The sequence below is a fragment of the Entelurus aequoreus genome, linkage group LG07, assembly GCF_033978785.1.
Source record: "Entelurus aequoreus isolate RoL-2023_Sb linkage group LG07, RoL_Eaeq_v1.1, whole genome shotgun sequence".
In the NCBI taxonomy this organism is placed as follows: Eukaryota; Metazoa; Chordata; class Actinopteri; order Syngnathiformes; family Syngnathidae; genus Entelurus; species Entelurus aequoreus.
The window spans coordinates 16,276,010-16,300,636 of record NC_084737.1 but is presented as its reverse complement, the minus strand read 5'-3'; the positions used below and the strand labels follow the sequence as shown (position 1 = coordinate 16,300,636).

General features: G+C 39.1%; 1 protein-coding gene across 7 annotated transcripts in view; it reads right to left on the bottom strand.

The window, feature by feature from the left end:
• LOC133652973 (uncharacterized) overlaps nucleotides 1-24,627 on the bottom strand; it is a 76,694-nt gene that overhangs the window by 41,695 nt on the left and 10,372 nt on the right. For 3 of the 7 annotated variants that reach the window (XM_062051939.1, XM_062051940.1, XM_062051945.1), the window contains exons 1-3: nucleotides 5,122-5,371; nucleotides 842-902; nucleotides 676-740 (exon numbers count right to left, since the gene is read on the bottom strand). The gene's annotated coding sequence lies outside the window, so the exon portion shown is untranslated. Of the gene's footprint in view, nucleotides 1-675; nucleotides 741-841; nucleotides 903-5,121; nucleotides 5,372-5,542; nucleotides 5,610-20,183; nucleotides 20,253-23,257; nucleotides 23,338-24,627 lie in introns of those variants that run through there. The other 4 variants (XM_062051941.1, XM_062051942.1, XM_062051943.1 and 1 more) reach the window with 3 other exon arrangements.

Genomic DNA, 24,627 nt, shown 5'->3' with positions numbered 1-24,627 from the left:
ACACTTATCTGGAACATCCCACGGGTGAACAGGCTAATTGGGAACAGGTGGGTGCCATGATTCGGTATTAAAGCAGCTTCCATGAAATGCTCAGTCATTCACAAACAAGGATGGGGCGAGGGTCGCCACTTTGTCAACAAATGCGTAAGCAAATTGTTGAACAGTTTAAGAACATTTCTCAACCAGCTATTGCAAGGAATTTAGGGATTTCACCATCAACGGTCCGTAATATAATCAAAAGGTTCAGATAATCTGGAGAAATCACTGCATATTAGCGGCTAAACCCGTGACCTTCGATCCCCTCAGGTGGTACTGCATCAAAAAGTGACAACAGCGTGTAAAGGATATCACCACATGGGCTCAGGAACACTTCAGAAAACCACTGACAGTAACTACAGTTGGTCGCTACATCTGTAAGTGCAAGTTAAAACTCTCCTATGCAAAGCCATCAAAGATGGACTGATGTAAAGCGTAAACGTGTCTGACGAGTCCACATTTCAAATTGTTTTTGGAAACTGTGGACGTCGTGTCCTCTGGAAGAAAGAGGAAAATAACCATTCGGATTGTTATAGGTGCAAAGTTGAAAAGCCAGCAAATGTGATGGTATGGGGGTGTATTAGTGCCCAAGACATACATAACTAAAAGTATCTTTAACATCAAAGTGGTTTTCTTTACCTCAAAGCTCACCAGGGTAGAGAATTAGGATCACTGCTTGTCTTCTGGACTCAATGCTGTTTTTCCTACAAAATAAAATGTGATATCACACATCTCCTGCATGTATAATTCATTTTTGAACAATAAGTACCACGAAATGTGCAGATTTTACAGTCTGGGCACGTACAGTATCGGTCCAACTTTCCCCGGAATGTGGACTGTGGTACCCTCCAACATTCTTCCTCGATCTGGAAAAATAGAAGAAAGATGGAATAACATGAGAATGACATTTCTTAATCTAACAAAGTCAATTCAGGTACTCTTGCTTGATGGACACCCAAGCACAAGTATTATTATTATTATTATTATTATTATTATTATTATTACTATTATTTTTTTTATTTTTATTACTATTATTATATTATAGTAGACTGAATGCAGTTTCTGACAGTTTTGTATCGAGAGAATAATGTACAAACCCCAAAACCAATGAAGTTGGCACGTTGTGTACAAACCCCGTTTCCATATGAGTTGAGAAATTTTGTTAGATATAAATATAAACGGAATACAATGATCTGCAAATCCTTTCCAACCCATATTCAATTGAATATGCTACAAAGACAACATATTTGATGTTCAAACTCATAAACTTAATTTTTTTTTGTGCAAATAATAAACTTAGAATTTCATGGCTGCAACACGTGCCAAAGTAGTTGGGAAAGGGCATGTTCACCACTGTGTTACATGGCCTTTCCTTTTAACAACACTCAGTAAACATTTGGGAACTGAGGAGACACATTTTTTAAGCTTCTCAGGTGGAATTCTTTCCCATTCTTGCTTGATGTACAGCTTAAGTTGTTCAACAGTCCGGGGGTCTCCGTTGTGGTATTTTAGGCTTCATAATGCGCCACACATTTTCAATGGGAGACAGGTCTGGACTACAGGCAGGCCAGTCTAGTACCTGCACTCTTTTACTATGAAGCCACGTTGATGTAACACGTGGCTTGGCATTGTCTTGCTGAAATAAGCAGGGGCGTCCATGGTAACGTTGCTTGGAGGGCAACATATGTTGCTCCAAAACCTGTATGTACCTTTCAGCATTAATGGCGCCTTCACAGATGTGTAAGTTACCCATGTCTTGGGCACTAATACACCCCCATACCATCACAGATGCTGGCTTTTCAACTTTGTGCCTATAACATTCCGGATGGTTCTTTTCCTCTTTGGTCCAGAGGACATGACGTCCACAGTTTCCAAAAACAATTTGAAATGTGGACTCGTCAGACCACAGAACACATTACCACTTTGTATCAGTCCATCTTAGATGAGCTCAGGCCCAGCGAAGCCGACGGCGTTTCTGGGTGTTGTTGATAAACGGTTTCCGCCTTGCATAGGAGAGTTTTAACTTGCACTTACAGATGTAGCGACCAACTGTAGTTACTGACAGTGGGTTTCTGAAGTGTTCCTGAGCCCATGTGGTGATATCCTTTACACACTGATGACGCTTTTTGATGCAGTACAGCCTGAGGGATCGAAGGTCACGGGCTTAGCTGCTTACGTGCAGTGATTTCTCCAGATTCTTTGAACCCTTTGATGATATTACGGACCGTAGATGGTGAAATCCCTAAATTCCTTGCAATAGCTGGTTGAGAAAGGTTGTTCTTAAACTGTTCAACAATTTGCTCACGCATTTGTTGACAAAGTGGTGACCCTCGCCCCATCCTTGTTTGTGAATGACTGAGCATTTCATGGAATCTACTTTTATACCCAATCATGGCACCCACCTGTTCCCAATTTGCCTGTTCACCTGTGGGATGTTCCAAATAAGTGTTTGATGAGCATTCCTCAACTTTATCAGTATTTATTGCCACCTTTCCCAACTTCTTTGTCACGTGTTGCAGCCAAGAAACTCTAAGTTAATTATTATTTGCAAAAAAAAAAAAAAGTTTATCAGTTTGAACATCAAAAATGTTGTCTTTGCAGCATACTCAACAGAATATGGGTTGAAAATGATTTGCAAACCATTGTATTCCGTTTATATTTACATCTAACACAATTTACCAACTCATATGGAAACGGGGTTTGTAAATGGTAAATAAAAACAGAATACAATGATTTGCTAATCCTTTTCAATTTATATTCAATTTAATAGACTGCAAAGACAAGACAAGATATTTAACGTTCGAACTGGAAAACGTGGTTATTTTTTGCAAACATTAGCTAAATTGGAATTTGATGCCTGCAACATGTTTCAAAAAAGCTGGCACAAGTGGCAAAAAAGACTGACAAAGTTGATCAATGCTCATCAAACACTTTTTTGGAACATCCCACAGGTGAACAGGCTCATTGGGAACAGGTGGGTGCCATGATTGGGTATAAAAGCAGATTCCATGAAATGCTCAGTCGTTCACAAATACGTGAGCAAATTGTCCAACAGTTTAAGAACAAACTTTTTCAACCAGCTATTGCAAGGAATTTAGGGATTTCACCATCTATGGTCTGTAATATCATCAAAATGTTCCGAGAATCTGGAAAAATCACTGCACGTAAGCGATGATATCACGGACCTTCGATCTCTCAGGCGATACTGCATCAAAAAGCGACATCAGTGTGTAAAGGATATCACCAAAAGGGGTCAGGAACAATTCACCAAAACCACTGTCAGTATTTCCAGTTGGTTGCTACATCTGTAAGTGCAAGTTAAAACTCTACTATGTAAAGCGAAAGCCATTTATCAACAACACCCGGAAACGCTGCCGGCTTCGCTGGGCCCGAGCTCATCTAAGATGGACTGATGCAAAAGTGTAAAAGTGTTCTGTGGTCTGACGAGTCCACATTTCAAATTGTTTTTGGAAACTGTGGACGTCGTGTCCTCCGGACCAAAGAGGAAAAGAACCATCCGGATTGTTTTTGGCGCAATGTTCGAAAGCCAGCATCTGTGATGGATGGGGGTGTATTAGTGTCCAAGGAATGGGTAACTTACACATCTGTGAAGGCACCATTAATGCTGAAAGGTAAATACAGGTTTTGGAGCAACATATGTTGCCATCCAAGCAACGTTATCATGGACGCCCCTGCTTATTATTTCAACAAGACAATGCCAAGCCACGTGTTACAACAGTGTGGCTTTGTAGTAAAAGAGTGCGGGTACTAGACTGGCCTGCCTGTAGTCCAGACCTGTCTCCCATTGAAAATGTGTGGCGCATTATGAAGCCTAAAATACCACAACGGAGACCCCCGGACTGTTGAACAACTTAAGCTGTACATCAAGCAAGAATGGAAAATAATTCCACTTCAAAAATGTGTCTCCTCAGTTCCCAAACTTTTACTGAGTGTTGTTAAAAGGAAAGGCCATGTAACACAGTGGTAAAAATGCCCCTGTGACAACTTTTTTGCAATGTGTTGCTGCCATTAAATTCTAAATTAATGATTATTTGCAAATAAAAAAATAGTTTCTCAGTTGGAACATTAAATATCTTGTTTTTGAAATCAGTTCAATTGAATATAAGTTGAAAAGGATTTGCTAATCATTGTATTTTGTTTTTATTTACCATTTACACGACGTGCCAACTTCACAGCTTTTGGGAATTGTGGACTGAATGCACGCTAAAGAGCAACTTTTCCTTTTTCACACACTCTTCATAGGTCACCTGCTTCAAATACCTTCATCAGTTAACTTCAACCCCACCAAGTCTCAGGTATGTTTACCTTTTATTCTTTTATATCGAGAGAACAATGTACACTACCGTTCAAAAGTTTGGGGTCACATTGAAATGTCCTTATTTTTGAAGGCAAAGCACTGTACTTTTCAATGAAGATCACTTTAAACTAGTCTTAACTTTAAAGAAATACACTCTATACATTGCTAATGTGGTAAATGACTATTCTAGCTGCAAATGTCTGCTTTTTGGTGCAATATCTACATAGGTGTATAGAGGCCCATTTCCAGCAACTATCACTCCAGTGTTCTAATGGTACAATGTGTTTGCTCATTGGCTCAGAAGGCTAATTGATGATTAGAAAAGCCTTGTGCAATCATGTTCACACATCTGAAAACAGTTTAGCTCGTTACAGAAGCTACAAAACTGACCTTCCTTTGAGCAGATTGAGTTTCTGGAGCATCACATTTGTGGGGTCAATTAAACGCTCAAAATGGCCAGAAAAAGACAACTTTCATCTGAAACTCGACAGTCTATTCTTGTTCTTAGAAATGAAGGCTATTCCACAAAATTGTTTGGGTGACCCCAAACTTTTGAACGGTAGTGTACATTTCTCCACAGTTAATGGTAAGCTCGTCGTTTATTGTAAACAGCCTTTCAGCTTTACTTTTGCTACATTTTGAAACTGGGCCGACATGACAATTTTTCTTTGGAAAAGATCACCACAAAGAAAACGTTATGTCTGGCGCATTGACTAAAAGAATCGAACACGAACCAGCCTTGCAACGATTGCAGCTGTTTGACTCACCTTCATCCGGTGTGCTCGACGCGCTATATCACCTGCAAAGACACAACGACACAGATGTGACACCTCATCTATCAAAAGATCCTACCAACCCCGTTTCCATATGAGTTGGGAAATTGTGTTAGATGCAAATATAAACGGAATACAATGATTTGCAAATCATTGTATTTTAGCTCAAAACGCTGTCAGCGTGACTCCGCCTACACATTGTGGCTAAAACCACTCGCTAACCCTGTTAGCCGTTACCTAGCTAACGCACAGTAGTTGTTACCTCCAATTGTTGTGTAGCTAGCGTAGCCTTCTACTAAAACCGGACTGTATGAGTAGGTTACGGTTAACCAAGAACGCTATTAGGAGGGGCGGAAAAACAACACACACTTTGCTTGTACAACGCAATAAACGCTTGAAGACGAGTAATTCTTACCTGAATGTGCAGTCTGCCAGTTGACAAATCCCCGACTGGTTGGAAGTGTCGGAAATGACGTCACGGACTTTATCGGCCGCGCAGGTGAAGTACAGTAATTACAACAAAGTGTGCCTTGTAATTACAACAAGCAAAGTGTGTGTTGTGATTACAACAAGCACAGTGTGTGTTGTGATTACAACAAGCAAAGTGTGCTTTGTAATTACGCCAAGCAAAGTGTGTGTTGTGATTACAACAAGCAAAGTGTGTGCAGTGATTACAACAAGCAAAGTGTGTGTTGTAATTACAGCAAGCAAAGTGTGTGTTGTAAATACAACAAGCAAAGTGTGTGTTGTAATTACAACAAGCAAAGTGTGTGTTGTGATTACAACAAGCAAAGTGTGTGTTGTGATTACAACAAGCAAAGTGTGTGTTGTGATTACAACAAGCAAAGTGTGTGTTGTAATTACAACAAGCAAAATGTGTGTTGTAATTACCACAAGCAAAGTGTGTGTTGTGATTACAACAGGCAAAGTGTGTGCTGTAATTACAACAAGCAGAGTGTGTGTGGTGATTACAACAAGCAAAGTGTGGGTTGTAATTACAACAATCAAATTGTGTATTGTAATTACAACAAGCAAAGTGTGTGTTGTAATTACAACAATCAAAGTGTGTGTTGTAATTACAACAGGCAAAGAGTGTGTTGTGATTACAACAAGCACAGTGTGTGTTGTGATTACAACAAGCAAAGTGTGCTTTGTAATTACGCCAAGCAAAGTGTGCTTTGTAATTACAACAAGCAAAGTGTGTGTTGTAATTACACCAAGCAAAGTGTGTGTTGTGATTACAACAAGCAAAGTGTGTGGTGTGATTACAACAAGCAAAGTGTGTGTTGTAATTACAACAAGCAAAGTGTGTGTTGTAATTACAACAAGCAAAGTGTGTGTTGTGATTACAACAAGCAAAGTGTGTGTTGTGATTACAACAAGCAAAGTGTGTGTTGTAATTACCACAAGCAAAGTGTGTGTTGTGATTACAACAGGCAAAGTGTGTGTTGTAATTACAACAAGCAGAGTGTGTGTGGTGATTACAACAAGCAAAGTGTGGGTTGTAATTACAACAATCAAATTGTGTATTGTAATTACAACAAGCAAAGTGTGTGTTGTAATTACAACAATCAAAGTGTGTGTTGTAATTACAACAGGCAACGAGTGTGTTGTGATTACAACAAGAAAAGTGTGTGTTGTAATTACAACAATCAAAGTGTGGCTTGTAATTACAACAGGCAGATTGTGCATTGTAATTATAACAAACAAAGTGTGTGTTGTGATTACAACAAGCAAAGTGTGTGTTGTGATTACACCAAGCAAAGTGTGTGTTGTAATTACAACAATCAAAGTGTGCGTTGTAATTACACCAAGCAAAGTGTGTGTTATGATTACAAAAAGCAAAGTGTGTGCTGTGATTACAACAAGCAAAGTGTGTGTTGTAATTACAACAAGCAAAGTGTGTGTTGTAAATTCAACAAGCAAAGTGTGTGTTGTAATTACAACAATCAAAGTGTGCGTTGTAATTACACCAAGCAAAGTGTGTGTTGTGATTACAACAAGCAAAATGTGCTTTGTAATTACAATAATCAAAGTGTGTGTTGTGATTACAACAAGCAAAGTGTGCTTTGTAATTACAACAAGCAAAGTGTGCTTTGTAATTACAACAAGCAAAGTGTGTGTTGTGATTACACCAAGCAAAGTGTGTGTTGTAATTACAACAATCAAAGTGTGCATTGTAATTACACCAAGCAAAGTGTGTGTTGTAATTACAACAAGCAAAGTATGTGTTATGATTACAAAAAGCAAAGTGTGTGCTGTGATTACAACAAGCAAAGTGTGTGTTGTAAATACAACAAGCAAAGTGCGTGTTGTAATTACAACAAGCAAAATGTGCTTTGTAATTACAATAATCAAAGTGTGTGTTGTGATTACAACAAGCAAAGTGTGCTTTGTAATTACAACAAGCAAAGTGTGCTTTGTAATTACAACAAGCAAAGTGTGTGTTGTGATTACAACAATCAAAGTGTGCATTGTAATTACACCAAGCAAAGTGTGTGTTGTAATTACAACAAGCAAAGTATGTGTTATGATTACAAAAAGCAAAGTGTGTGCTGTGATTACAACAAGCAAAGTGTGTGTTGTAAATACAACAAGCAAAGTGTGTGTTGTAATTACAACAAGCAAAATGTGCTTTGTAATTACAATAATCAAAGTGTGTGTTGTGATTACAACAAGCAAAGTGTGCCTTGTAATTACAACAAGCAAAGTGTGCTTTGTAATTACAACAAGCAAAGTGTGTGTTGTGATTACACCAAGCAAAGTGTGTGTTGTAAGTACAACAATCAAAGTGTGCGTTGTAATTACACCAAGCAAAGTGTGTGTTGTAATTACAACAAGCAAAGTATGTGTTATGATTACAAAAAGCAAAGTGTGTGCTGTGATTACAACAAGCAAAGTGTGTGTTGTAATTACAACAAGCAAAGTGTGTGTTGTAAATACAACAAGCAAAGTGTGTGTTGTAAATACAACAAGCAAAGTGTGTGTTGTCAATCAATCAATCAATCAATCAATGTTTATTTATATAGCCCTAAATCACAAGTGTCTCAAAGGGCTGTACAAGCCACAACGACATCCTCGGTACAGAGCCCACATACGGGCAAGGAAAAACTCACCCCAGTGGGACGTCGGTGAATGACTATGAGAAACCTTGGAGAGGACCGCATATGTGGGTAACCCCCCCCCCCCCCCCCCTCTAGGGGAGACCGAAAGCAACGGATGTCGAGTGGGTCTGACATAACATTGTGAAAGTCCAGTCCACAGTGGATCCAACACATCAGCGGGAGTCCAGTCCACAGCGGGGCCAACAGGAAACCATCCCGAGCGGAGACGGGTCAGCAGCGCAGAGATGTCCCCAACCGATGCACAGGCTAGTGGTCCACCCGGGGTCCCGACTCTGGACAGCCAGCACTTCATCCATGGCCACCGGACCTATGCAACTCCCCCTCGCAAGGGACAGGGGAGAAGAGGAGAGAAGAAAAGAAACGGCAGATCAACTGGTCTAAAAAAGGGGGGGTCTATTTAAAGGCTAGATTATACAAATGAGTTTTAAGATGGGACTTAAATGCTTCTACTGAGGTAGCATCTCTAACTGTTACCGGGAGGGCATTCCAGAGTACTGGAGCCCGAATAGAAAACGCTCTATAGCCCGCAGACTTTTTTTTGGCTCTGGGAATCACTAATAACCCGGAGTTCTTTGAACGCAGATTTCTTGTCGGGACATATGGTACAATACAATCGGCGAGATAGGCTGGAGCTAAACCGTGTAATATTTTATACGTAAGTAGTAAAACCTTAAAGTCGCATCTTAAGTGCACAGGAAGCCAGTGCAAGTGAGCCAGTATAGGCGTAATATGATCAAACTTTCTTGTTTTTGTCAAAAGCCTTGCAGCCGCATTTTGTACCAACTGTAATCTTTTAATGCTAGACATAGGGAGGCCCGAAAATAATACGTTACAGTAATCGAGACGAGACGTAACGAACGCATGAATAATGATCTCAGCGTCGCTAGTGGACAAGATGGAACGAATTTTAGCGATATTACGGAGATGAAAGAAGGCCGTTTTAGTAACACTCTTAATGTGTGACTCAAACGAGAGAGTTGGGTCGTAGATAATACCCAGATTCTTTACCGAGTCTCCTTGTTTAATTGTTTGGTTGTCAAATGTTAAGGTGGTATTATTAAATAGATGTTGGTGTCTAGCAGGACCGATAATCAGCATTTCCGTTTTCTTAGCGTTGAGTTGCAAAAAGTTAGCGGACATCCATTGTTTAATTTCATTAAGACACGCCTCCAGCTGACTACAATCCGGCGTGTTGGTCAGCTTTAGGGGCATGTAGAGTTGGGTGTCATCAGCATAACAGTGAAAGCTAACACCGTACTTGCGTATGATGTCACCCAGCGGCAGCATGTAAATACTAAAGAGTGCAGGGCCAAGAACCGAACCCTGGGGAACTCCGCACGTTACCTTGACATAGTCCGAGGTCACATTGTTATGGGAGACGCACTGCATCCTGTCAGTAAGATAAGAGTTAAACCAAGACAAGGCTAAGTCTGACATACCAATACGTGTTTTGATACGCTCTAATAAAATATTATGATCGACGGTATCGAAAGCGGCGCTAAGATCAAGAAGCAGCAACATAGATGACGCATCAGAATCCATCGTTAGCAATAGATCATTAGTCATTTTTGCGAGGGCTGTCTCCGTAGAGTGATTTGCCCTGAAACCGGATTGAAAAGGTTCACAGAGATTGTTAGTCACTAAGTGTTCATTTAGCTGCTGTGCAACAGTTTTTTCGAGAATTTTGGAAATAAACGGAAGGTGGGAGACCGGTCGGTAGTTTACCATGAGGTCAGGATCGAGGTTAGGTCTTTTGAGCAGAGGATGAATAACCGCTTTTTTGAATGCTAGGGGAACAGTGCCGGAGGAAAGTGATAAGTTTATAATATTTAACACTGATGGACCTAATAATACAAACAGTTCCTTGATAAGTTTCCCAGGAAGTGGGTCAAGTAAACATGTTGTTTGTTTTATCCCACTTACACGCTGTAATAATTCCTCTAATGTTATTTCATCAAAAATAGAGAGACTATTTTGGAGGGCAGTGTCCGTCGTATATACAGTCGTATTTGTGTTAATAGAGCCCAGTTGTAGCTGGGATGCGTTGTCTTTAATCTCCTTTCTAATGAGTTCAATTTTCTTATTAAAGAAATTCATAAAATCATCTGCCGAGTGGGTGGAGCTACTGGGAGGAGTCCCTTGTTGGGTTAGCGATGCTACTGTACTAAACAGAAATTTAGGATCGTTTTTGTTGAGGCGGATGAGATTTGAGTAGTATTTAGCTTTAGCTAAGGTAAGCATGCGTTTATAAGTTATTAAACTATCACTCCATGCTTGATGGAAAACCTCAAGTTTAGTCGCGCGCCATTTGCGTTCCAGTTTTCTACATGATAATTTATGAGCTCTAATTTCTTCTGTAAACCATGGGGTGCGCCTTTTAGGGGCCCTTTTTTGCTTTAGCGGTGCTATACTATCAATAATTTCGCGCAAGGCATCGTCAAAGTTGTTAGTGAGTTTATCAATAGAGCCGACATAATTTGGGAATGGTGCTATTACCGAAGGCAGTAGGTCAGCAAGAGTCATCGTTGTGGCAGCATTAATGTTGCGGCCGCTATAGCAGTTATTATTATTATTAGCTTGTTGACAAAGAGTCAAAACTTCAAATTTTATAAGGTAATGATCGGACATTACTTTAGTATATGGAAGTATCATAACTTTGGAGGTGGTGACACCCCTGACAAGCACTAGATCTATTGTATTACCGTTGCGATGCGTGGGTTCATGTATTATTTGTGTAAGACCACAGCTATCAATTATGGTTTGGAGCGCCACGCACTGAGGGTCCGATGGGGTATTCATATGGATATTAAAGTCCCCCATTATGATTATATTGTCGGCGTGCGTCACTAGATCAGCAACGAACTCTGAGAATTCACTGATAAAGTCCGAATAGGGCCCAGGGGGGCGGTAGATAACAGCCAGGTCGAGAGGTAGCGGTGTGACAGACCTCATAGTAAGCACCTCAAACGATTTATATTTATTATTTAGGTTAGGGGTAAGGTTGAAATTTTCATTGTATATTAGTGCGACACCCCTTCCCCTTTTAAGAGGGCGGGCAACATGCGCATTCGTATAGTTAGGAGGAGATGCCTCATTGAGCGCAAAAAATTCGTCCGGTTTGAGCCAGGTTTCGCTAAGACCAATGACGTTAAGATTGTTGTCTCTAATGACCTCATTAACCAATAACGCCTTGGGAGACAATGATCTTATGTTTAAAAAGCCCATATTATAGGTATTGGGCTGTTTTGACGAGTTTTTGTTAAGATTATCCGTAGTGGCAATATTAACAATGTTGCGTTTATTATGCGTAGTGCACTTTAAATAGTTTCGACCATATCTAGGAATTGATATGACGGGAATTTTCCGATTGTTTGCTTGGTGCTGCAATAGACTGGACATATCATAATTTGCCACCTCAGTAGAATGCATGTCCACCCCTGACACAGACACAACAGAAAAAACATTATGTGAATTGTGTATTATTCTAAGAGAATTGCTATGCGTACATGGATTATCCAGCCTGGCGCTGGCTAGTTCTAGCTTAACTGACTCCTCACCCGGACTAACAGACATTGTAATTGCCTGTGACCGGGCTTGCTCTAGTGTAGTCAGTCAAGTGAGACTTAAATAGTAGTCTATGTTTCTAGACAGGATGATGGCGCCTTCCTGGTTAGGGTGAAGGCCGTCTCTCATCAGCAAGCCTGGTTTGCCCCAGAAAGAGGGCCAGTTATCAATAAACGTTAGTTCCTGCTGCCTACAGTAGCTAGCCAACCACTTGTTAAGCGAGACTAATCTGCTATATCTCTCATCATTGCCTCTCGCAGGCAGGGGGCCAGAGACAATTACTCGATGCCTGGACATCTTTCTGGCGAGATCACAAGTCCTGGCTATGTTTCTCTTTGTAATCTCTGACTGTCTCATTCTAGTGTCATTGGAGCCAACATGTACAACTATATTCGCATAATTAGTGGTGCGATTAGCCTGTCGTACGTGTTTACTAGGCCTGTTGCGAGTTAGCTCCCTAAGATTAGCTTCAATGTCAGGTGCTCTGGCTCCGGGGATACACTTTATTGTGGCTGGTTTGCTAAGCTTTATGTTTCGGGTGATGGAGTCCCCTATAACTAAGGTGTAGTGCCCGGTAGACTGGGGTGTAGGACTAGCTAAAGAGCTAAATCTATTATGCGTCTCAACCGGTACACCGTAGCTTGTAGGCCGCTTAGGACTGCTACAAGCTGGGCTAGTTAGCTCGCTACAGCTAACGCTAGCAGATGTGTCCGCAACATCTAAAGTTACGACATTACTCTGCTCTAACTGGCGGACACGGCCCTCTAGCAGAGCCAACCTCTCCGTGAGTATGGTGCAAGACGCGCAGGAAGCCATTACTCACAGTGTTTTCTGTCACCGAGTGAAGTTCCTGCTGTCCTCAGGGAAGTGGTCGCGGTCTGTAGGAGTAGCTTCTTACTGACCGGCGCTGCCTTTCTCCGCGCTAGCTTAGCAGCTAGCTAGCTGAGGAAAGGGTGGTGGGACAGAGATCGGGTGATTTGCAAGTTAAATAGTACCACTAAAAATGTTTGAGAAGTGATAAAGAAAGCTGTAGAACAATTAAAAGCACACAGATAGAGCGCTACTTAGCTTTTTCGCAACAGCGAACAGACGGCGAGCAGTCACGCACGGTGAACCGTGTTGTAATTACAACAATCAAAGTGTGCGTTGTAATTACACCAAGCAAAGTCTGTGTTGTGATTACAACAAGCAAAATGTGCTTTGTAATTACAATAATCAAAGTGTGTGTTGTGATTACAACAAGCAAAGTGTGCCTTGTAATTACAACAAGCAAAGTGTGTGTTGTGATTACAACAAGCAAAGTGTGTGTTGTAATTACAACCAGCAAAGTGTGTGTTGTAATTACAACAAGCAAAGTGTGTGTTGTGATTACAACGAGCAAAGTGTGATTTGTGATTACAACAAGCAAAGTGTGTGTCGTAATTACAACAAGCAAAGTGTGTGTTGTGATTACATCAAGCAAAGTGTGTGTTGTAATTACAACAAGCAAAGTGTGTGTTGTAATTACAACAAGCAAAGTGTGTGTTGTAATTACAAAAATCAAAGTGTGGCTTGTAATTACAACAAGCAAAGTGTGTGTTGTAATTACAACAAGCAGAGTGTGTCTGGTGATTACAACAAGCAAAGTGTGGGTTGTAATTACAACAATCAAAATGTGTGTTGTAATTACAACAAGCAACGTGTGTGTTGTAATTACAACAAGCAGAGTGTGTCTGGTGATTACAACAAGCAAAGTGTGGGTTGTAATTACAACAATCAAAATGTGTGTTGTAATTACAACAAGCAAAGTGTGTGTTGTGATTACAACAAGCAAAGTGTGCTTTGTAATTACAACAAGCAAAGTGTGTGTTGTAATTATAACAAGCAAAGGGGGTGTTGTGATTACAACAAGCAAAGTGTGATTTGTGATTACAACAAGCAAAGTGCGTGTTGTAATTACAACAAGCAAAGTATGTGTTGTAATTACAACAATCAAAGTGTGCCTTGTAATTACAACAGGAAAAGTGTGTGTTGTAATTACAACAAGCAAAATGTGTGTTGTAATTACCACAAGCAAAGTGTGTGTTGTGATTACAACAAGCAAAGTGTGTGTTGTAATTACACCAAGCAAAGTGTGTTGTGATTACAGCAAGCAAAGTGTGTGCTGTGATTACAACAAGCAAAGTGTGTGTTGTGTCTACAACAAGCAACGTGTGTGTTGTGATTACAACAGGCAAAGTGTGTGTTGTGATTACAACAAGCAAAGTGTGTGTTGTAATTACAACAAGCAAAGTGTGTGTTGTAATTACAACAATCAAAGTGTGCGTTGTAATTACACCAAGGAAAGTGTGTGTTGTGATTACAACAAGCAAAGAGTGCTTTGTAATTACAACAAGCAAAGTGTGTGTTGTAATTGCAACAAGCAAAGTGTGTGTTGTAATTAAAACAAGCAAAGTGTGTGTTGTGATTACAACAAGCAAAGTGTGATTTGTGATTACAACAAGCAAAGTGTGTGTTGTAATTACAACAAGCAAAGTGTGTGTTGTAATTACAACAAGCAAAGTGTGTGTTGTAATTACACCAAGCAAAGTGTGTTGTGATTACAACAAGCAAAGTGTGTGTTGTGATTACAACAAGCAAAGTGTGTGTTGTAATTATAACAAGCAAAGTGTGTGCTTTAATTACACTAAGCAAAGTGTGTTGTGATTACAACAAGCAAAGTGTGTGTTGTGATTACAACAATCAAATTGTGTGTTGTAATTACAACAAGCTAAGTGTGTGTTGTAATTACAACAAGCAAAGTGTGCCTTGTAATTACAACAGGCAAAGTGTGTGTTGTGATTACAACAAGCAAAGTGTGTGTTGTAATTACAACAAACAAAGTGTGTGTTGTGATTACAACGAGCAAAGTGTGTGTTGTAATTACAACAATCAAAGTGTGTGTTGTGATTACAACAAGCAAAGTGTGTGTTGTGATTACAACAAGCAAAGTGTGTGTTGTGATTACAACAAGCAAAGTGTGTTACTTTGTGTTGTATTACTGTTTATTAGTAAATATTCCTCTTTAAATGAGTTGTATTACTTTTAATTAGTGAATTGTGTGTCAACGTGACAAGCACTGCACAGGTGTGCCTATGAACAGGTGAGCAGGTGTATGTCATGTGACATGTGTGAGTCCATGAACAGGTGAGCAGGTGTATGTCATGTGACATGTGTGAGTCCATGAACAGGTGAGCAGGTGTATGTCATGTGACATGTGTGAGTCCATGAACAGGTGAGCAGGTGTATGTCATGTGACATGTGTGAGGTCCAGCTGGGTTAATCCTAACCAATCCAAGCTTATTTAGTGTCATGGCTGCTGCAAGGTAAATATAGATCACCATGACTCTGTAAGCCGGACATGACTCCAAAATATGACAAGTCAGGAATTAGACTCTCCACCTTGAACTTCACTCACACAACTGTGTGTTTGTGAGTGACAACAACAAACACACACATTCAATGCACACACAACTGTGTGTTTGTGAGTGACAACAACAAACACACACATTCAATGCACACACAACTGTGTGTTTGTGAGTGACAACAACAAACACACACATTCAATGTACAACACAACTGTGTGTTTGTGAGTGACAACAACAAACACACACATTCAATGCACACACAACTGTGGTGTTTGTGAGTGAAAACAACAACAAACACACACATTCAATGCACACACAACAGTGGTGTTTTGAGTGACAACAACAAACACACACATTCAATGGACACACAACTATGTTGCAAATGAATGACAACAACAAACACACACATTCAATGCACACACAACTGTGGTGTTTGTGAGTGACAACAAACACACACATTCAATGCACACACAACTATGGTGTAAATGAATGACAACAACAAACACACAGATTCAATGCACGCACAACTGTGGTGTTTGTGAGTGACAACAACAAACACACACATTCAATGCACACACAACTGTGGTGTTTGTGAGTGACAACAACAAACACACACATTCAATGCACACACAACTGTGGTGTTTGTGAGTGACAACAACAAACACACACATTCAATGCACACACAACTGTGGTGTTTGTGAGTGACAACAACAAACACACACATTCAATGAACACACAACTATGGTGTAAATGAATGACAACAACAAACACACACATTCAATGCACGCACAACTGTGGTGTTTGTGAGTGACTACAACAAACACACACATTCAATGCACACACAACTGTGGTGTTTGTGAGTGACAACAACAAACACACACATTCAATGCACACACAACTGTGTGTTTGTGAGTGACAACAACAAACACACACATTCAATGCACACACAACTGTGGTGTTTGTGAGTGACAACAACAAACACACACATTCAATGCACACACAACTATGGTGTAAATGAATGACAACAACAAACACACAGATTCAATGCACGCACAACTGTGGTGTTTGTGAGTGACAACAACAAACACACACATTCAATGCACACACAACTGTGGTGTTTGTGAGTGACAACAACAAACACACACATTCAATGCACACACAACTGTGGTGTTTGTGAGTGACAACAAACACACACATTCAATGCACACACAACTATGGTGCAAATGAATGACAACAACAAACACACAGATTCAATGCACGCACAACTGTGGTGTTTGTGAGTGACAACAACAAACACACACATTCAATGCACACACAACTATGGTGCAAATGAATGACAACAACAAACACACACATTCAATGCACACACAACTGTGGTGTTTGTGAGTGACAACAACAAACACACACATTCAATGCACACACAACTGTGGTGTTTGTGAGTGACAACAACAAACACACACATTCAATGTACAACACAACTCTGTGTTTGTGAGTGACAACAACAAACACACACATTCAATGCAAACACAACTGTGGTGTTTGTGAGTGACAACAACAAACACACACTTCAATGCACACACAACTGTGGTGTTTGTGAGTGACAACAACAAACACACACATTCAATGCACACACAACTGTGGTGTTTGTGAGTGAAAACAACAACAAACACACACATTCAATGCACACACAACTATGTTGTAAATGAATGACAGCAACAAACACACACATTCAATGCACACACAACAGTGGTGTTTTGAGTGACAACAACAAACACACACATTCAATGCACACACAACTATGGTGCAAATGAATGACAGCAACAAACACACACATTCAATGCACACACAACTGTGGTGTTTGTGAGTGACAACAACAAACACACACATTCAATGCACACACAACTATGGTGTAAATGAATGACAACAACAAACACACACATTCAATGCATGCACAACTGTGGTGTTTGTGAGTGACAACAACAAACACACACATTCAATGCACACACAACTATGGTGCAAATGAATGACAACAACAAACACACACATTCAATGCATGCACAACTGTGGTGTTTGTGAGTGACAACAACAAACACACACATTCAATGCACACACAACTATGGTGCAAATGAATGACAACAACAAACACACACATTCAATGCACACACAACTGTGGTGTTTGTGAGTGACAACAACAAACACACACATTCAATGCACACACAACTGTGGTGTTTGTGAGTGACAACAACAAACACACACATTCAATGCACACACAACTGTGGTGTTTGTGAGTGACAACAACAAACACACACATTCAATGTACACACAACTGTGGTGTTTGTGAGTGACAACAACAAACACACACATTCAATGTACAACACAACTGTGGTGGCTTTGAGTGAAAACAACAACAAACACACACATTCAATGCACACACAACTATGGTGTAAATGAATGACAACAACAAACACACACATTCAATGCACACACAACAGTGGTTTTTGTGAGTGACAACAACAAACACACACATTCAATGCACACACAACTATGGTGTAAATGAATGAAAACAACAAACACACACATTCAATGCACGCACAACTGTGGTGTTTGTGAGTGACAACAACAAACACACACATTCAATGTGCACACAACTGTGGTGTTTGTGAGTGACAACAACAAACACACACACTCAATGTACAACACAACTGTGGTGTTTGTGAGTGAAAACAACAAACACACACATTCAATGCACACACAACTGTGTGTTTGTGAGTGACAACAACAAACATACACATTCAATGTACAACACAACTGTGGTGTTTGTGAGTGAAAACAACAACAAACACACACATTCAATGCAGACACAACTGTGGTGTTTGTGATTGACAACAACAAACACACACATTCAATGCACACACAACTGTGGTGTTTGTGAGTGACAACAACAAACACACACATTCAATGCACACACAACTGTGGTGTTTGTGAGTGACAACAACAAACACACACATTCAATGCACACACAACTATGGTGTAAATGAGTGACAACAACAAACACACACACTCAATGTACAACACAACTGTGGTGTTTGTGGGTGAAAACAACAAACACACACATTCAATGCACACACAACTGTGTGTTTGTGAGTGACAACAACAAACACACACATTCAATGTACACACAACTGTGGTGTTTGTGAGTGACAACAACAAACACACACATTCAATGTACAACACAACTGTGGTGGTTTTGAGTGAAAACAACAACAAACACACACATTCAATGCACACACAACTATGGTGTAAATGAATGACAACAACAAACACACACATTCAATGCACACACAACAGTGGTGTTTGTGAGTGACAACAACAAACACACATTTAATGCACACACAACTGTGGTGTTTGTGAGTGACAACAACAAACACACACATTCAATGCACACACAACTGTGGTGTTTTGAGTGACAACAACAAACACACACATTCAATGCACACACAACTATGGTGCAAATGAATGACAACAACAAACACACACATTCAATGCACACACAACTGTGGTGTTTGTGATTGACAACAACAAACACACACATTCAATGCACACACAACTATGGTGTAAATGAATGACAACAACAAACACACACATTCAATGCACACACAACAGTGGTGTTTGTGAGTGACAACAACAAACACACACATTCAATGCACACACAACTGTGGTGTTTGTGAGTGACAACAACAACAAATACACACATTCAATGCACACACAACTGTGGAGTTTGTGAGTGACAACAACAAACACACACATTCAATGCACACACAACTGTGGTGCTTGTGAGTGACAACAACAAACGCACACATCCAATGCACAACGCAAAGGTGTGCGGCTGACATTTGAGGGGTTGTATCATTCTTTGACATTGTGTTGATTGTTGCATTTATGTACCACTGAAGTGTGATTGCATCAGATTGTCACCAGCACCAGTGTGACGTCACAAAGTTGTGTAGTGTGTGACGTCACAAAGTTGTGTAGTGTGTCACGCCAAGAAGAAAAGTGTGCATTGATTTCATTCCAAACATGCTGCGTCCCCACAAAGGTGTGAGTCAAAGTGTGATTGTGTATTTTTTTGTGGTGTGGCAGCAACATGACAGCAGCAAGCATGGACAGACCATGGCCAGGTCTCCATGGACAGACCATGGCCAGGTCTCCATGGCCAGACCATGGCCAGGTCTCCATGGACAGACCATGGCCAGGTCTCCATGGACAGACCATGGTCAGGTCTTCATGGCCAGACCATGGCCAGGTCTCCATGGACAGACCATGGTCAGGTTTCCATGGACAGACCATGGCCAGGTCTCCATGGACAGACCATAGCCAGGTCTTCATTTACAGACCATGGTCAGGTCTCTATGGACAGACCTTGACCAGGTCTCCATTTACAGACTATGGCCAGGTCTCCATGGACAGGTCTCCATTTACAGACCATGGCCAGGTCTCCATTTACAAACCAAAGCCAGGTCTCCATGGACAGACCATGACCAGGTCTCCATTTACAGACCATGGCCAGATCTTCATGGACAGACCATGGCCAGGTCTACATGGACAGACCATGGCCAGGTCTCCACGGAGAGACCATGGCCATGTCTCTACCGACAGACCATGGCCAGGTCTCCACGGAGAGACCATGGCCAGGTCTACATGGACAGACCATGGCCAGGTCTCCACGGAGAGACCATGGCCATGTCTCCATGGACAGACCATGGCCAGGTCTCTACCGACAGACCATGGCCAGGTCTCCACGGAGAGACCATGGCCAGGTCTACATGGACAGACCATGGGCAGGTCTCCATGGACAGACCTTGAGACCATGACCAAGATCTCCGTGGACAGACCATGGCCAGGTCTGCCTTTGTCGGTCTGAGTGCCTTTGACTGCCACACAATGCGTCTAGACGGTCTGAGAGGTTTTTGTCCTGACTCACATTCATGGTCTGCACTCCATAAAGATTTTTCCATCGAAGTAGTTTTTCAAGTGAAACATTTGATTGGTGCTGAGAAGAAGAAGAGTGAAGAGAAGGAAGGTCACAACACATCTTGCAAATACAATTGCAGAGGAAATAAAAGTGAAAATCATTTCAAAGGTGTTCTCGAGCTAGTGACATCATTTTATTGTTCTGCAGCTAGTGACATCACTGTATTGTTCTCTAGCTAGTGACATCACTCTATTGTTCTGCAGCTAGTGACATCACTTTATTGTTCTCTAGCTAGTGACATCACTCTATTGTTCTGCAGCTAGTGACATCACTGTATTGTTCTCTAGCTAGTGACATCACTCTATTGTTCTGCAGCTAGTGACATCACTTTATTGTTCTCTAGCTAGTGACATCACTCTATTGTTCTGCAGCTAGTGACATCAGTTTATTGTTATCTAGTTAGTGACATCAGTTTATTGTTATCTAGCTAGTGACATCACTTTATTGTTCTGCAGCTTGTGATATCACTGTATTGTTCTCTAGCTAGTGACATCACTGTATTGTTCTCTAGCTAGTGACATCACTGTATTGTTCTCTAGCTAGTGACATCACTTTATTGTTCTGCAGCTAGTGACATCATTTTCTTGTTCTGTAGCTAGTGACATCACTTTATTGTTCTCTAGCTCGTGACATCATTTTCTTGTTCTGTAGCTAGTGACATCACTCTATTGTTCTGCAGCTAGTGACATCACTTTATTGTTATCTAGCTAATGACATCACTTTATTGTTCTGCAGCTCGTGACATCACTGTATTGTTCTCTAGCTAGTGACATCACTTTATTGTTCTGCAGCTCGTGACATCACTGTATTGTTCTCTAGCTAGTGACATCACTGTATTGTTCTGCAGCTCGTGACATCACTGTATTGTTCTCTAGCTAGTGACATCACTGTATTGTTCTGCAGCTCGTGACATCACTGTATTGTTCTCTAGCTAGTGACATCACTGTATTGTTCTGCAGCTAGTGACATCATTTTCTTGTTCTGTAGCTAGTGACATCACTGTATTGTTCTCTAGCTCGTGACATCATTTTATTGTTCTGCAGCTAGTGACATCACTGTATTGTTCTCTAGTTAGTTACATCCTTTTATTGTTCTGCAGCTAGTGACATCACTGTATTGTTCTCTAGCTAGTGACATCACTTTATTGTTCTGCAGCTAGTGACATCATTTTTTTTGTTCTGTAGCTAGTGACATCCCTTTATTGTTCTCTAGCTCGTAACATCACTTTATTGTTCTGCAGCTAGTGACATCCCTGTATTGTTCTCTAGCTCGTGACATCACTTTATTGTTCTGCAGCTAGTGACATCCCTGTATTGTTCTCAAGCTCGTGACATCACTTTATTGTTCTGCAACTAGTGACATCACTGTATTGTTATCTAGCTAGTGACATCACTTTATTGTTCTGCAGCTCGTGACATCACTGTATTGTTCTCTAGCTAGTGACATCACTTTATTGTTCTGCAGCTAGTGACATCATTTTTTTTGTTCTGTAGCTAGTGACATCCCTTTATTGTTCTCTAGCTCGTGACATCACTTTATTGTTCTGCAGCTAGTGACATCCCTGTATTGTTCTCTAGCTCGTGACATCACTTTATTGTTCTGCAGCTAGTGACATCCCTGTATTGTTCTCAAGCTCGTGACATCACTTTATTGTTCTGCAACTAGTGACATCACTGTATTGTTATCTAGCTAGTGACATCACTTTACTGTTCTGCAGCTCGTGACATCACTCTCTAGCTAGTGACATCACTTTATTGTCCTGCAGCTAGTGACATCACTTTATTGTTCTGTAGCTAGTGACATCACTTTATTGTTCTGCAGCTAGTGACATCACTTTATTGTTATGTAGCTAGTGACATCCCTTTATTGTTCTGTAGCTAGTACGCAGTACATGTACTTGCAGTAGGTACTTGTGCTGTGTGTACATTGATATAGAGTACATGTACTCATGTACTTGTGTGTACACTGATATACGACACATGTACTTGTGTACTTGTGTGTACACTGATATACAGTACATGTACTTGTGTATACACTGACATAGAGTACATGAACTTGTTTACTTGTGTGTACCCTGATATGGACTACATTTACTTGTGTACTTGTGTGTACACTGATATAGAGTACATGTACCGGTGTACTTGTGTGTACACTGATATAGAGTACATGTACCTGTGTACTTGTGTGTACACTGATATGGAGTACATCTACTTGTGTACTTGTGTGTACACTGATATAGAGTACATCTACATGTGTACTTGTGTGTACACGGATATACAGTACATGTATTTGTGTGTACACTGATATACAGTACATGTACTTATGTACTTGTGTGTACACTGATATAGAGTACATGTACGTGTGTACTTGTGTGTACACTGATATACAGTAGATGTACTTATTTACTTGTGTGTACACTGATATACAGTACATGTACTTGTGTGTACACTCATATACAGTACATTTACTGGTGTACTTGTGTGTACTTTGATATAGAGTACATGTACTTGTGTGTACACCGATATACAGTACATTTACTGGTGTACTTGTGTGTACTTTGATATAGAGTACATGTACTTGTGTGTACACTGATATACAGTACATGTACTTGTGCGTACACTGATATACAGTACATGTACTTATGTACTTGTGTGTACACTGATGTACAGTACATGTACTTATTTACTTGTGTGTACACTGATATACAGTACATGTACTTGTGTGTACACTCATATACAGTACATTTATTGGTGTACTTGTGTGTACTTTGATATATAAAGTACATGTACTTGTGTGTACACTGATATACAGTACATGTACTTGTGTGTACACTCATATACAGTACATTTACTGGTGTATTTGTGTATACTTTGATATAGAGTACATGTACTTGTGTACACTGATCTAGAGTACACAGTACATGCAGTTTAGCGTGGCTGAGGCAAGCATAAAGGTGCACACACACACACACACACACACATACGTCTGAAAGCTGTGGGTGTCAGGGGTGAAAGGTCACTGACCCACATCGTGCATGAAGGTGCGGGGGAGGACAAGACGTGTCTTCATGGTGCACAGAAGGGAATGAAGGCCAAAGAAAAAGCTGGGAGACAAGTACAACACAAAAGATCTGAAATGTTCAAAACAACCTTTCAGTGGTCAAACATGACGCCATGTTGAAATAGTATTATTACTATTTGTATTAAGATTATTATTATTACTACGATTATTATTATTATTACAAATATTATTATTATTATTATTATTATTATTATTATTATTATTATTACTACGATTATTATTATTATTATTATTACGAATATTATTATCATTACCTTGATTATTATTAATAATAGTACAATCTTTATTATTATTACGAATAATTGTTATTAATATTATTGCTATGATTAATATTATTATTATGAATATTACTATGATTATGAATATTATTATTATTATGATTATTATTATTTTGATAATTAGTACTATTACTCTTATTATTATTACTATGATTATTAGTATTACAATTATTATTATTATTATTACTATGATTATTAGTATTATGATTATTATTATTATTATTATTACAATGATTATTAATATTACTACGGTTATTATTATTATTACTATAATTATTATTTTTACTACAATTATTTGTACTATTTTTATTATTATTACTATGATTATTATTATTACTACTATTATTATTATTAGTAAAATTATTTATAGTACTGCAATTATTATTATTATTATTATTATTATTATTACTGTGTATATTATTATTACTAAGATTATTAGTATTAGTATTATTATAATTATTACTACTTTGATTATTATTATTATTACGATTATTATTATTATTATTACTATGATTATAATTATTATTTTTGTTACAATTATTATTATTATTACTACAATTATTATTATTACTACGATTATTATTAGTATTACTATGACTATTATTATTATTATTATGAATATTATTAGTATTACTATGATTATTATTATTACTACTATGATTATTATTATTAATATTACTATGATTATTATTATTACTACTATTATTATTATTAGTAAAATTATTTATAGTATTGCAATTATTATTATTATTATTATTATTATTATTATTACTGTGTATATTATTATTACTAAGATTATTAGTATTAGTATTATTATAATTATTACTACTGTGATTATTATTATTATTACGATTATTATTATTATTATTACTATGATTATAATTATTATTTTTGTTACAATTATTATTATTATTACTACGATTATTATTAGTATTACTATGACTATTATTATTATTATTATGAATATTATTAGTATTACTATGATTATTATTATTACTACTATGATTATTATTATTAATATTACTATGATTATT